This window comes from Corvus moneduloides, chromosome W (genome assembly GCF_009650955.1).
Source record: "Corvus moneduloides isolate bCorMon1 chromosome W, bCorMon1.pri, whole genome shotgun sequence".
Classification (NCBI taxonomy): domain Eukaryota; kingdom Metazoa; phylum Chordata; class Aves; order Passeriformes; family Corvidae; genus Corvus; species Corvus moneduloides.
The window spans coordinates 6,107,010-6,123,447 of NC_045510.1; positions in this window are offsets into that span (position 1 = coordinate 6,107,010).

The following is a 16,438-nucleotide window of genomic DNA, read 5'->3' on the forward strand; positions in this document are numbered from 1 at the left end:
TTAATTACACACTGCGACACACACAGCTTTGCTGTGTCTCCCTCCGCTTCCCTGGGTGGGTGAAGAGACCAAATCTGCTTGGGAGGTACTCCTTCAGTTACTTATGGTTGTCTCTTCGCTACACCAAGCAGTCTAAATTCACACACACACACCAAAACAGTTCCCCCTTTTACACTAAGAGATCTTTTGTGAAAAATCTGAAGACAGAGCCCTCAACTGAGTATGGGGTGCTTTTCACCCCGGTGTGTGCAGTTTGCGGGAAATTCGAGTCACCCCCCTTGCTTTCTAGACACTGCTCACTCTTTTCGGGGTGTCGGGCTAGGTGCGGCTGGAGTGAAACGTCCTTCCCCTATTACAGACTACACACAACCTTGCAACCCCTTCTATCTGTCAGAGATCCTGTCCGTGACGCCAGTTTAATGTCACGATCCGCTAATATGAGCGAGGGTCGTGATGGTTCGTTTATCGATCTCAGAGTGTAAAAGGACACTAGAGATTTCAGTTTTAATCAAAACACTGCACCTTTATTAAGTGCCCACAACACAGTAATGGAATAGAGGAGACTAAGAGAGAGAGAGAGAGAGAAAAACAAAGTAGAGAGGGAGAAAAAAAGGGGGGGCAATAGCTACCAACAGATGAGACGAAGTCCTCGTGATCTTCTGCCAATAGATTCGTCTTCTTTCCGTGGGGAGATCTCCGGCTCAGTTATTTCAGAAAGTCCCTTTATAGTCCTTTTCAGAAGCGAGGGGCAACTGGCCAAGAGGTTGGGAAATCTACAGCCGTTGTTATGGGGTCCGTTGCTTTGGGAAACAGGTACAGGACAGACGTACAAGACAGGTGTACCGGAGAGGTGTACAGGACAGGTCGTTCCTTTCCGCTTCAGCGCAGTCCTTCCCGCCTGGGCAGCAAGAACGGCGCAGTCCATTGTGACCTGCACTAATTTCCTCAGGAATGCGTACCAGTTCCCAGTGGGCACACTCGCAGGCAACACTCGTCAGACATCCCACCTCAGCAGGGCCAGGACTCCTGTGTTCAGTCTCTGTCCTTGGCGATGATCGTGAGGCAGATGAGGGATCTTCAGACTGTCTCTTACAGGGGCTGAGGTTTGTGGTGCTGCATTCGTAATGGGATCTGAGGTTTCTGCACACTATAGAGAAATATACTACCAAGTTCAAAGCTACCTTTCTTGTACTGGGCATAAATATCCTAAAAATCTAGTTCAATCTTTTGTGCGATGGCTTTTTCAGTACTTTACTAATCTGACCTCCGAGGACATGAGATCTCCTGAATTTTGGGATAAGGTGGGGAGAAAACTCCTCTCTTAGGTGTTCAGGAGACGAAACAGTTTCAAAATTCTTTCCTCTCCTAAGTTATACTTTGCCGGAGAAAAAAGCAGTACATGAAAAGCCTCTGCAAAAGCCCTCTTTCAATCCCCTTACACCCTCTTCTAACCCCTGTGTCCCTGACCCCTCTTCCCCTACGCTGGAAAACACAGATAGAGAAAACTGCTTTTCAGCTTAGGAGAGCCATCGTCCTCCTGGCTCACCTGTGTGTTCTCAGCACCCTGCCTTGGTCGGAAATCTGGAGTCCGTCCAAGTACCTTTCCAACCCCTTTTCTCCACTCCTTTGTCCCCAGTTTCTAGCCCTCATGTTTTAAGCACGCAGAAAAGCCCCTTCTCCCCAGATCTCTTTGTTCCCAGGGACAGCCATTGCCATGTGCTCGCAGCCCGGGAAAAACCCCCTCCCCCCAACCCCTTTTCTCTGAGTTTGTTTGTCTCCAATAATGGCGGACGCAATGTTTCTTCTTCTCCAAACTACACCTCCCACAATCCCTTTCTCCCCCACCCCACAAATCCCTTCTTGTCCCCATCCCCTCCCACTCCCGTGTTGGAACCTGTTCCCGCCCCCAACCCTGCCCCCACAGCATTGTGTTTCACCCCTCCCTCTGTTCCTGCCCATGACTCAAGTACCGCCCCTGCCTCCCACAACCCCACCCCCAACCCCTCCCCTCCTCCCACCGCATCCCCGCCTCCACTCCCCGCCCCTGCCCCTCCACTCCCCGCCCCTGCTTCCCATTGTCCTGCCCCCGGTTCCCACAATCATGTGACTACCCCCTTCAATCCTGAAACCCATGGTTACCAGGAAGTAACTCCAACTGCTTCTACTACACTCTCTCGCACAGGAGCTAACCCTAGCTGGACACCCTTTCCTTATTCTAATATTAAGGATTTGTGAAAGGCAATTAAGGAGTTTAGGATGCATAGTAATTATTTTAAGAGCCTTTTAAGTGCTACTTTTGCAACTCACTTACTTGTACCTCATGATTTAATTACAATTATGCAAACTCTTCTCACACCTGGTGATTTTGTGTTGTGGAAACAACAATGGAAAATAATTTTATCTGATTTATTGCAAATTTTGTGGCAAACTCCAGACAATTACCTGGACTTTGACAACAATTATATCACATTAGACCTTTTATCTGGTGACAATAATATTGCAAATCCCCAAAAACAAGCAATGCTTATCCCTCGTCCAGTTCTTACTGAAATCACACGTGCTGCTGAAAAGGCCTTAACATTACTACCATCTCAGACTCCTACATCTCATTATACCAACATCAAGCAATTGCCAAATGAAAATATTATTCACTTTTATAACCGTTTGTGCGAAGCTGTCTCTTCCCAGGTCCCTAATCCTGACCTCCAACAAGCGCTCCTACTCGAACTTCTCCAAGTGAATACGAATGATGCTTGCAAACAAGTCATCCTCGCTCTCCCTTTGCATCCCCCTCCGACTGTTGAATCCATCCTCGAAGTTTGTACAAAGAAGGTGCAGATGAACACAGCTGTTCCCTTTCTGAAAAAGTGGGGATGGTTGGGGAGGTTGTGGAGAACGCGATGGGTACAGGGGAAACTCAGTCGCGAGGTAACTTTATATGCTACCATTGTCAGAAAAAGGGACATGTAGCTCGGAATTGCAGAATGATTATAACTGCTGATAAAAACTCTTCAGAGACTGTTTCCCCAGGTCAACAGCAGGGAAACTAGTGACTCAACGTGTCCTAACAGCTCCGCGTTCAGACATAAATAGGGCTGCAGACAAAGCAACTTGGACTTCTGGACTCAGGTTTAAGGTAACCTGTGATAAAGCACACCATTTCAACAACAACAAACAGACTGTAATACCCATCTCATTCCAGAATGTGGACCACATGCCAGAATTTACATACCTTTTTGTTATTGGGGACACTCGGGAAACACCTGCTGGGATAGAGGTTACACCCACACTCATGAAAGTGGATCAGAACGGGTGTTCTAACCTAATGGTACAATGTATATATCCACTGTACTTTATGCCAAAGGGTCAAGTCATTGCACAAGCCATTCCACTGCCCAAATACCTGCCCACAGATGGTCATATCCCAGCCATCTGTTGGACTGAGGTTTTGGGAAACGATAAACCTGTAATAGAATGTAAGCTCCGTCACAGATCACATAAAATCAGTATAATGGGAATGATAGACACAGGTGCTGATGTGTCTGTCATTCCATTTGATAAGTGGCCTGCACAATGGGAATTGCAGTCTCAGGGCATCATACAAGGGATTGGAGGTACCCAAATTGCAAAGCAATCCAAACACACCATCCAAATTGAAGGTCCTGAAGGACAAATAGCGACACTTCGTCCATATGTCCTAGACACCAAATTCACCCTGTGGGGAAGGGATGCTATGTCTCAGTGGGGAACAAAAATTGATATCACCCCTAGACATCAAAATTTTCCCTTGCGGCTGCTGGAGCAGAGTGCCATCCACAAAAATTAACTTGGAAAACAGATGAACCAGCGTGGGTTGACCAGTGGTCGCTAAAAGAAGAAAACTTAGAGGCACTCAAAACATTAGTAGCTGAACAATTAGCTAAAGGGAATATCGTACCAGCTAATAGCCCCTGGAATACTCCCGTGTTTGTAATACAAAAACCGGGAAAGAACAAATATAGGCTACTCCAAGATCTTAGAGAAATTAATAAAGTTATTGAAGACATGGGACCCCTTCAACCAGGTATGCCATCACCTTCAATGCTCCCACAACATTGGCATTTAGCTGTTGTTGACATTAAAGACTGCTTCTTTCATATTCCACTCCATCCTGCAGATGCCCCTCAATTTGCATTTCTGTGCCCTCTATTAATCATGAAACTCCCATGGAAGGTTATCATTGGCTTGTGCTTCCCCAAGGTATGAAAAATTCCCCAACTCTCTGCCAAGAGTATATTGCTAAAATTCTATCTCTCATCCGTGCCAAAGCAGAGAAAGCCATCATCCTACATTACATGGATGATGTGCTGGTGTGTGGTCCCAATAATCAATATCTCAAGCAGACACTTAACATGGTGATTGAGGCCCTAGAGGCCAAGGGCTTTGAATTACAACCTGAAAAAATGCAGAGAACAAGCCCTTGGAAATACCTCGGACTCAAAATCACAGAAACCTCTATCACCCCAACACCCGTCACCATTAATAATAACCCAATATTGGGGTTTTAGGAGTTCTCCTAGTTTTTGTTTTTTCTTCTGTTAATGGAATTTCCCCCATACATGTTGCTAGGGGAACAAATGGCTGGGTACTTGAGAAAAACAAAAGAGATGGCTACTCCTTTGTTTCACCTGGGTGTGTTGTCAGTGTGGTCTCCAGGGTTCGGACAGAGACGGAGGCTGTTTTCTTCAGCCGCTTTTCCTTCTGCTGGAGAAGCCCCGGGATCCCAAAGCCCGCCTTCCCTGCCCGCTTGGAGCCGGGCTGTGGCCGCCCTGCCCTGCCATTGCTTTGAGCCTTTGCTACGTTGTAGCCGTGCTCCCCCTACCAGCCCAGACCTCCAGGGGGTTCCCCATTTGGATACATCGCGTCTGCCACCCAGGATGTGTGCTCGTCCCTGCAGTTCCAGCCTGCCGTTCCGGCCTGCTGTTCCTGAGGGTCCGGCCAGACACCGGGATCGGCTGCCCAGGGGTTTGTGAAGCTTTGGTTCAATCTCTTCCCGGGATCCCAGGCCACCGGTGTCACGTGCTCCCCGATCTCGCTCTGGAGCGCCCCCTGCAGCCGCGCGGGAACCATCGCACCTGCCCTGCTCACCGGGAGCCGCCAGCGCCCCTGCCGGCTGCGAGCGGAACTACACCCAAGGGGAAACGGCCTGACAGCCGAGAAGGCTGGCGCTGGGTTGGTGATTGTTTGCTGTTACTGCCATACTTATTGTTGTTTGTTTGACTGGTTATACACATATAGATATATACTAGTAAAGAACTGTTATTCCTATTTCCCACATCTTTGCCTAAAAGCCCCTTGATTTCAAAATTATAATAACTCAGAGGGAAGGGGGGTTGCATCTGCCATTCCAAGGGAGGCTTCTACGTTCCTTAGCAGACACCTGTCTTTCAAAACCAAGACAGATCTTGGCGCCCAATGTGGGGCCTGAGGGCATTAAGAGAGAGAGGTGAAAAAGGAATAACAGTTCCTGGATAACTTAATTTTGTGTGCTGGATATAGGAACCTTGTTAGGCAGCACTATGTGGTCTAGTTTACCCTGGTTCGGGTGGCAGGTGGTCGTGGCTATATTCTTCCCCTTTGCAGCTCCTTACCTAAACATGGGTCCTCTGACTAAGGCTACCATTGCTGTTATCTAGTTTGTGCTATAGGTCGAGAAGGTGAGGAATTCATGGGTTTTTAACTTCCTCCGGAATGTGGGTACATGGATAAAGGGCTATCACACAATAAGTGCATGTTTTGGGGTTATGTTATAAATGGTACCTTCTGTGAGGAAATGACACCAGGGGAAGTTTTCTCCCAACCCCTCAACCAGTTCTTTGGGTCCACCCCACCAATTTTCGAAGGGTTTAGATTTCCTCTGAGTACTAACCAACTCTAACCATCTGCTGCTGGTAGGCCTACTCTATTTAGCACTCAGGGATAAGTTGAGATTGGCTTGGATAACTACCCAGACACCGGCCGCAGAGCCTAGAGATCCTACCCCAGAGCCTGATCCTGCCCCAGAACCTGACACAGCCCCAGACACTAGAGATCCTGCCCCAGAGCCTGACCCCGCCCCACAGCCTGATACTGCCCAACAGCCCACCTCAGAAATGGACTACCCGAACTGGGTGGGGGTACTGGTGAAGGGGATGCAGGAAATGTGCCAGGAGATGGGCCAGGTGTGCCAGGAGGTGTGCCAGGAGATGGGCCAGGTGCGCCAGGGGATATGCCAAGTGCTAAGGGAATACACCTCCTCAGCTAGTGAAAAACCCTCTCCCTGCCCCAAAGAGGGTGAGTCCGATGGTGCAGCAGTGGAACCCACGGATGTTATGATGCCTTTTCCTGGTCTTAAAATCAAGAGTCATACACGGTTAGAAGGCAAAGAGGGATTTTACCTTGGTATTTATTTTAAGGATCCTTAGGTGTACATGTCCAGGTCATATGAATCGAGATGCACCCCGCTGAGTCTATCTCTGTGTACCCCCCCCCAACATTGGGTATAACATTATAGGTTTTACTAATTAGCATATCTATCAAAGATTCCCCAATGAAAGGCTCAAGTGAGCCCCCCTCCCCAAGGAACCTTCCCCTGGATGGTTCTATCTTGGTTTACAGAATGTGTTCTGGAGAGGACCTTGGGGTCTGGGGCACACTGATCCCTAGCTAGGAAGCTTCTAAAATGTTTAGTCTCTTAGCTTGACAAACAAGTCTAAGAATGTAGGCAAAAAGCACTAGGAGTACAGAAGTTGTAAAAAGGTATAACAGGGGTATAAAAGAAAAGGCAAAAATCTTCATGGCATCAGTTACAACCGTCCAGGTTTCAGCTGAACCACAAGGACAACCACAGCCAGCAGCAGTCGCCCCTGCGCAAAGGAGGAATTATAAGTCCAAATCAGTTAATGATGATGGGGAACCAGGGCCCTCACAACCAGCAGGAGAGCCAGAGCCGGAAATCATCACTGAGTCCCTGTCGTACGACAGTCTCCGTAGTATGCGAAAAGACATTGTGTGAAGGGGGCGTGAGCCTTATACAACCTGGCTGCTTCGGGTTTGGGACCTTATGGGCACAGGTGTGTAACTGGATAGTGGTGAGGCAAGGTATCTGGGATCGTTGACCCAGGACCCAGGTGTGGACCAGATATTTGTGAGGGAGCCAGGGCCCCTTTCTCTCTGGGAGCAGCTCTTAACGAGTGTGAGAGAAAGGTTCATTCACAAAGAAAGAATGCAGGAGTACCATCATAGAATGCAGTGGAAGACACTCGAGGAAGGGATCAGGCAGCTAAGAGAGGTGGCAGTATTAGAGGTACTCTTTGGGAGGGATGGACAGCATGATAATGACCCTGATAAGGTCAGGTGCACAGGACAGATGATGTGGAACCTGGCAAAGCTAGGGCCATCACAATACACCACCTTCATTGCAACGATTGATACTGAAAATAACCGAGAAACTGGGCTCTGTTGCCAACAAGCTCAGGAATTATGACAGTATGGTCAATGGTCCGCTGAAAGCTCATGTCTCTGCTGTGGTCCAGGACCTCAAAGAGGAGATGAAGGAGATGAGGAAGGAAATGAGGGAGGAGATGAGGGAGGAGATGAGGAAGGTCAATGTGGCACCAGTGCGAGTCACAGGCCCCCAAGTCAGAGCCCGTCGTCCCCCTGCTAGAGAGAGAGGGTACACCCCACGAGCTGAGCTGTGGTTTTTCCTGTGTGAGCATGGGGAAGACATGAGAAGGTGGGATGGGAAACCCACCTCTGTCCTGGCAGCGCGGGTGCGTGAACTCAAGGAGGGAGGCACTAACCGAGGGGGTTCCACTAAGGTGAAAGTAGCCTCAACCTCCTGTGACCGAGCTGCCAGGTATTACAAAAGGGAGGATGATATGTCGGATCTCCATGAAGGGACCTCTAGCATGTACGCCCAGGGAAAGAATGATAACCAGGGCTAGAGGGGCCCTGCCTCTAGCCAGGAGGAGGCACGGGAGAACCGGGTTTTCTGGATGGTGTGGATCCGATGCCCTGGCACATCAGAGCCACAAAAATATGATGCATTGGTTGATACTGGGGCACAGTGTACTTTAATGCCATCGGGACATGTGGGGGCAGAACCTGTATCCATCGCTGGGGTAACTGGGGGATCACAGCAGTTGACCCTGTTGGAAGCTGAGGTGAGCCTAACTGGGAAGGAGTGGCAAAAGCATCCGATTGTGACCAGCCCAGAGGCCCCGTGTATTCTGGGCATAGACTTCCTTCAGAACGGCTATTGCAAAGACCCGAAAGGACTCAGGTGGGCATTTGGGATTGCTGCTGTGGAGGCAGAGGGCATTAGGCAATTGAACACCCTGCCTGGACTATCAGAGAATCCTTCTGCAGTTGGGCTCCTGAAAGTGGAAGAGCAACGAGTGCCAATTGCCACCTCGACAGTGCACCGCCGGCAGTATCGGACAAATCGAGATGCTGTGATTCCCATCCACAAGATGATCCGCGAGCTGGAGAGTCAAGGGGTGGTCAGCAAGACCCACTCACCCTTCAACAGCCCCATCTGGCCTGTGCCTGATGGGGAATAGAGATTGACTGTGGACTATCGTGCCTTGAATGAAGTGACTCCACTGTTGAGCGCTGCTGTGCCGGACATGTTGGAGCTCCAGTACGAGCTGGAGTCTAAAGCAGCGAAGTGGTACGCCACTATTGACATTGCCAATGCATTTTTCTCCATTCCTCTAGCAGCAGAGTGCAGGCCTCAGTTGGCTTTCACCTGGAGGGGCGTGCAGTACACCTGGAACCGAATGCCCCAGGGGTGGAAGCACAGTCCCACCATCTGCCATGGACTGATTCAGGCTACACTGGAAGAGGGTGAGGACCCAGAACATCTGCAGTACATTGAGGACATCATTGTGTGGGGGAACACCACAACAGAAGTGTTTGAGAAATGAGAGAAAATCATCCAAATTTGTAGCGGGGGGTGTCCCGGGAGCAGGGGAATCCAGCCAGAGTCACGATACAAACACCGATACGATTTGAGCATCGTGCTCCAGTTTTATTATTCGGTTACACCAAGTTATACTTTTTTCCAAAGTTCACACCCCTTTCCCATGAGAAAGCCTCTAAGCAGCGGGGGAGCTGACCAGTGTATACCTTTTCCCAAGGCTGTTCAAGGCTGCCAGCTAGCAGGTGCCTTGCAAGCCTGTTTTCAGCCTGAGGCCCTGTCAGGGTTACTTCTGCAACAGCCCTGGGATGCCCAAGCTCTCCTGGGGTATCCTATATTCCACAAAGAATCCCTCTACACATCCCCCGTTTTCTTTTTGGGCAACCCAGGTCTGGTTGATGATTTTTTGCAGCCCTGTTTTAAGGCAAAACAAATACACCCAAATATTATTAAACCTAATATAACTACAAATAGCAATCGGCAGCCTTCTACTACCAAGGTACACAGCCATCCAGTGATATCCAGACCCTTAAGCCAATCTCCAATAGGGTCGTCTGTCTCCTGAAAGATGTGTAAGCCCCTCTGGAGGTCAGAGAGGTGCTTGTGAATTGGGACAGAGTGGTCAGAAAGATCCATACAGCACATACTCTGGAACTCTTCGCAGCCGTGGCCGTGAGCTAGTAGTAGAAAATCAATGGCTGCTCGATTTTATAATATTGTATGTCTAACACTAGTAACATCTGCACTTAACTCATCAAGCATCTGAGAAGTTATGTTTAACTTATACCTCTCCCAGCAAGCAAGTTTATGCAAAATAGCGTGAGCCCAGGCTGCTGAAGCACCAGGTAACAACATTGATGCTAGCCAAACTGACTGCCTTCACTCGATCTAAATGGGTGGACAGCTGATTGAAAATGTCCACTGATGTTCTTGTCTCAAGACAGTCAAAAAACAATTTCTCACTCTACCTCTGTGTTTGGTGCTATACCTAAAAATGTATGCAATTCTTTTTCTTAATTTTGTCTTTGGAGAAAGTTCCCTGACACCCACCACAAGTCACTAGCAACCACCTAAGGCAGCTGTTATATTCTCCCCAGAGTCTCGCTATTTCTCCTGCTATGGAGAGTGGTGGATCTGGCAAGTCCTCAGCTCCTTTACTCAGCCACGTCTGCAGCCTCTTCCAAGGCTTCTCGGGACAGAGGTCCCAGAGTTCCAGCTGTTGAAGTAGTGGCGTCACTTTCCTCAGGAGCTGATGCTGACTGCGCCTTCTCACTTCGGGGTCTTGTATACATAGCATGGCACCACTTGCTGGGCACTCCTCTGGTCAGTGCTGCGGCGATGACTTGTCCCTGTTGCTGCAGGACATTCTGCAGCATTGCAGTCCATGTTCGTTCCCAGAGCAGGGACTGTGAAGGGGTTAATAACAACTGTACGATGCTGATGTAATCATTTGAACACAGGACATCTGTTGTAAAGATAGACTGCAAAATGCTTTCTATAGATAAGTTAGCAAGCTTTTTGATTACTTTTTGCATTATTTGTTGGTACTTCTCCTTCTTTTGGGGCTGCTTCTGGGCCACCCCGGCCGGCTTTGGCTTTGCAGGAGACGAAACTGCAGAAGCTGCTCTGCTGCCGGACGTCCCGCTGTTCGGGGGGGGGGGGGTTACTCTCTGCTGCTTTTGGCTGGGTTTTAGGACCTCTGGGTTGCTCTGCCGCTTTTGGTCGGGCACCAGGACTGCCTGTGTCTCCTTGGCCCGCCTGCGCCCCGCCCCCTGAGTCAGGCGTCTCTGCTCCTGCTTTCACAGCCATTTCTCTCTCGGCCGTCGGAGGGATAACATCCTGCCCTGCTGAGTCCAACAACTCCCACAGTGAGCGGACAGGTGCTGCTGTGCCTTTAATCGGTCTTCTCGCAGCCAGCCCGAAGAACCGTGCTACCCTGGACTCTGCTCTGGTCTCTGGCCGCCGCTCCATAAGACCCCTGTCTGTTCCTTTCCCAGAGCTGCTACTCTCTAAAGCCTCTATGGCAGCTGCAGCCACTGTCCTCTCTGTGTTCATCTCTGCGAGAGTGCCAGTTACTGCCCTTCAGGTTAAGCCGAGGGCTTTAGCTTCTTTAGCTGCCTTTCCTCCCTCAGTCGTGGACAGCCACAATTTATATCCCACCTCCCCCCACGCTTCGGTTGAGAACAAACGTGAAGTGTAACTCAATAATCCATGTTCCCGAGCCCACGTAATGAGGGCATTCAGATCTCGGTCTTTTACGATCTCGCCTCTCATAGAGAGAATATTAGCTAGGAGTCGAGGTCCTGCCTCGTAGTCCATAGCTTCTGTGCTGCGGGTATTCGCTCAGCCACGCGAAAGTACGGTCTCTGGCCACTCAGCTTTGAGGTTTAGCCCCCGGCTTTACTCGGCTTTGGGACTTATCCTCTGGCTTTCCATTCTGCTTTGAGTCCGGGCCCCCGGCTTTACTCAGCTTTGGGGCCACCCGCTCTGGTTCCCCTGGCTCCGCCGCACCGATACGATGAAATACGGAGTCTTACCGCATTGAAGCAAACCTGCCTGAAGCAAAACTCACTCAGGTCCCTGTTCGGGCGCCACGTGTAGCGGGGGGGGGGGGGGGGGGGGGGGGGTGTCCCGGGAGCAGGGGAATCCAGCCAGAGTCACGATACAAACACCGATACGATTTGAGCACTGTGCTCCAGTTTTATTATTCGGTTACACCAAGTTATACTTTTTTCCAAAGTTCACACCCCTTTCCCATGAGAAAGCCTCTAAGCAGCGGGGGAGCTGACCAGTGTATAACTTTTCCCAAGGCTGTTCAAGGCTGCCACCTAGCAGGTGCCTTGCAAGCCTGTTTTCAGCCTGAGGCCCCGTCAGGGGTACTTCTGCAACAGCCCTGGGATGCCCAAGCTCTCCTGGGGTATTCTATATTCCACAAGGAATCCCTCTACACAAATTCTCCTGGAAGCTGGTTTTGCCATCAAGAAGAGCAAAGTCAAGGGACCTGCTCGAGAGATCCAGTTCCTGGGAGTGAAATGGCAAGATGGACGACGTCAGATTCCCACTGAGGTCATCAATAAGATCACAGCAATGTCTCCACCAACCAGTAAGAAGGAAACACAAGCTTTCCTAGGTGCCATAGGTTTCTGGAGAATGCACATTCCCGAGTACAGCCAGTTCGTGAGCCCTCTCTACCTGGTTACCCGCAAGAAGAACGATTTCCACTGGGGCCCTGAACAGCAGTAAGCCTTTGCCCAGATCAAACAGGAAATCGCTCATGCCATAGCCCTTGGCCCAGTCAGGACAGGACCGGACGTGAAGAATGTGCTCTGCTCTGCAGCCGGGAACAATGGTCTGTCCTGGAGCCTTTGGCAGAAGGTGCCTGGTGAGACTCGGGGCCGACCACTGGGATTTTGGAGCCGAAGCTACAGAGGGTCCGAAGCCAACTACACTCCCACAGAGAAAGAAATCTTGGCAGCTTATGAAGGAGTCCAAGCTGCCTCAGAAGTAATCAGCACAGAGGCACAACTCCTCCTGGCACCCCGACTGCCGGTGCTGGGGTGGATGTTCAAAGGAAAGGTTCCTTCCACGCATCATGCCACCGACGCTACTTGGAGCAAATGGATCGCCCTCATCACACAGTGCGCCCGAATTGGAAACCCAAGTCGCCCTGGGATCTTGGAAATAATTACGAACCTGCCGGAAGGTGAGACTTTTGGATTATCTTCTGAAGAAGAAGAGGAGCAGGTGACACGTACCGAAGAAGCCCCACCATATAACGAGCTACCAGAGGGTGAAAGACAATACGCCCTCTTCACAGATGGTTCCTGCCGAATTGTAGGCGCTAGCTGGAAATGGAAAGCTGCTGTATGGAGCCCCACACGACAAGTTGCACAGGCTACTGAAGGAGAAGGTGGATCGAGCCAATTTGCTGAACTCAAAGCTCTGGACATAGCTGAAAGAGAGAAGTGGCCAAAGCTCTACCTCTACACTGATTCATGGATGATAGCCAATGCTCTGTGGGGTTGGCTGGAAAGGTGGAATAAGGCAAACTGGCAGCACAGAGGAAAACCAATCTGGGCTGCTGAAGAGTGGAAAGACATTGCCACTCAGGTAGAGAAGCTATCCGTGAAGGTCCGTCATGTAGATGCTCACATCCCCAAGAGCCGGGCTAATGAAGAACATCGTAACAACAAACAGGTAGATCAGGCTGCGAAAATAGAGGTGTCCCAGATAGACTTGGACTGGCAACATAAAGGAGAGTTGTTCCTAGCTCGATGGGCCCATGATGCCTCAGGCCATCAGGGCAGAGATGCCACCTGTAAGTGGGCACGAGATCAAGGGGTGGCTCTAACCATGGACAGTATCTCCCAGGTTATCCATGATTGTGAGATATGTGCTGCGATCAAGCCGGCCAAGCGGGTAAAGCCCCTGTGGTACGGTGGTCCAAATACAAGTATGGGGAGGCCTGTGAGATTGATCACACTGCCTCAAACACGCCAAGGCAAGTGCTATGTGCTCACGATGGTAGAAGCCACCACAGGATGGCTGGACACCTACCCTGTGCCTCCTGCTACTGCCCGGAACACCATCCTGGGCCTGGAAAAGCAAGTCCTTTGGAGGCATGGTACCCCATAGAGAATGGAGTCCAACAATCGGACTCATTTCAAGAACGACCTTATAAGCACCTGGGCTAGAGAACATGGCATTGAGTGGGTGTACCACATCCCTTACCATGCACCAGCAGCTGGGAAGGCTGAGCGGTGTAATGGATTGCTTAAAACCACCTTGAAGGCACTGGCGGGGGGGACTTTCAAAAACTGGGAGGTGCATTTAGCAAGCGCCACCTGGTTGGTTAACACTCGAGGCTCCACCAGCCGAGCAGGCCCTGCCAAATCCGAACCCCTACAAACGACAGACGGAGATAAGGTTCCAGTGGTGCACATGAGAGGTATGCTTGGAAAAACTGTTTGGGTAAAGTCTGCCTTGAGCAAAGACAAACCCATCCGTGGGGATATCTTCGCTCAGGGACCAGGTTGCACCTGGTGGGTGATGCAGAAGGATGGAGAGACCCAATGCATACCTCAAGGGGACCTTGTTTTAGGGTGACCTACCCATGGCTCTGTACTTGTATCAGTATCAGCATGTATATTTGTATATAATTTGGGTGATGCATGTATTTATATGGTTAAAAGGGTTAAGTTTCATGTAACATGTTAGTATGGGAAAAATTCGGGATGGATAATGTTGGGGTTTTAGGAGCTCTCCTGGTGTTTTTTTTTTCTGTTAAAGGAATTTTCCCCATACGTGTTGCTAGGGGGACTAATTGCTGGGTACTTCAGAAAAACAAAGACCTAGCCATTGGGGGTGGGGTGCATCTGACTACTCTGTTTGTTTCACCTGGGTGTGCCGTCAGTCGGTCCCTGGAGTTTGGATGGAGAGGGAGTCTGTTTTGTCGGCTGCTTTTCCTTCTTCCAAAGAAGCCCCGGGATCCCAAGCCCACCTTCCCTACCTCGCTGGGAGCTGGGCCGTGGCCGCCCTGCCCCCACCATTGCTTCGAGCCTTTGCTACGTTGTAGCCCTGCTCGCCCTGTCTGCCCAGACCTCCAGGGGGTTCTCCGTTTGGATACATCTCGCCTGCTGTTGTGGTGACCCAGCCCACTGCAGGGCTGGGGCAGTGAGATGCCAATCAATCCCAGCCCCTCCCCTGGATCAAGTTCCCTGAAGAGGCAGACTCAGGGGGTGGCTCAGAAGCCTAAGCCGCACCCCCCCGGGCGGCACCCGGGTACAAGCCGCCTCCCCTGGTTCGGGAAAATTCTCGATTACTCAGTCGTTCATTGGTTTTGTTATAACCCCTGCCTCTCGGTTTCCTCCAGTGGTTCTTGTTACATTGTATCCTCCCCCTGGCTTGTAACTCATTGGTTGTTTTCCCCTTTCACAGGGGCTTTCAAATTCCCTATAAAAACTGAGGATGAGCCTCAAGGGAGGATCCCATCATCATCCCATCATCATCCCATCACAATCCCATCGCATACCATCCCATGACATCGGATTCCAGCCTTCCGAGCTTTTTTGGGTTGTGAAACTTCTAACAATAAACCCGTTAGAAGGCAGACCTGAACAGCCTCTCTCTTCCTTTGTCTCTGAGCTAACGTGAGCCAACATCATCGGCTCCTGCTGTGTTCCCTCTGCAAAGAAGCCAGCTAGCTAGCCCAGCAAGCAGCTCTTTTCCTGATCCCGAAGTCGCTTCTGCGGCTGGCAGAAGTAACGCAGCTGGACTGTCTCTGACCTGGGGCACGCCAGAGCTCGTGCCTCGAGCACCAAATGCAGCGTTAGTCTGCCACCCGGGATTTGTGCTCATCCCTGCCGTTCCAGCCTGCTATTCCAGCCCGCTGTTCCCAAGGGTCCAGCCGGACACTGGGATTGGCTGCCCAGGGATTTGTGAAGCCTTTGTTCCATCCCTCCCCGGGATCCCAGGCCACCAGTGCCGCGTGCTTCCCGAGCTCGCTTTGGAGCGCCCCCTGCAGCCGCGCGGGAACTATCGCACCTGCCCTGCTCACCGGGAGCTGCCAGCGCCCCTGCTGTCTGCAACCGGAACTGCACCAGAGGGGAAAGGGCCTGACAGCCGAGAAGGCTGGGACTGGGTTTGTGATTGTTTTCTGTTACTGCCATAGTTATTGTTGTTTGTTTGACTGGTTATACACATATAGATATATACTAGTAAAGAACTGTTATTCCTATTTCCCACATCTTTGCCTAAAAGCCCCTTGATTTCAAAATTATAATAACTTGGAGGGAAGGGGGGTCGCATCTGCCATTCCAAGGGAGGCTCCTGCCTTCCTTAGCAGACCCCTGTCTTTCAAACCAAGACACAAACTTATGACCCACCTTCTGATGCACCTCATGAAGGACAGTTACACAAGAAATATTGTAGAACTAGGCGTCCAAAGGTAAATATAACCATCTTATCTCAAATTGAATCCCCTCATCCATCCATCAAATTAAGTAAAAGTAAATTCGGTCCTGAGACAATAACCTTTGAGGAATATAATGCTAAACAGCCCTGCCTTGTTTACTCATGGGATCCACTGTTTGGCCCACTATACACACCAGATGTATATGAAGGCAAATATAGCACAGTTTTTAACCCTTCCTGGTGTGTTCAACTTCCTAACATAACAAATATAACCCCAATCGACTGACAAAATTTAATGTGGGCATGGTCTGTACAAACATTTCTTAAAGGTAAATTTAGAGAATCCAAATTTACCGTGACTAAAAAAGAAGATAGTCCTCTATTGATGCCATGAAGATTTTTTGCCTTTTCTTTTATACCCCTGTTATACCTTTTTACAGCTTCTGTATTCCTAGTGCTTTTTGCCTACATTCTTGGACTTGTTTGTCAAGCTGAGAGACTAAACATTTTAGAAGCTTCGTAGCTAGGGATCAGTGTGCCCCAGACCCCAAGGTCCTCTCCAGAACACATTCTGTAAACTAAGAT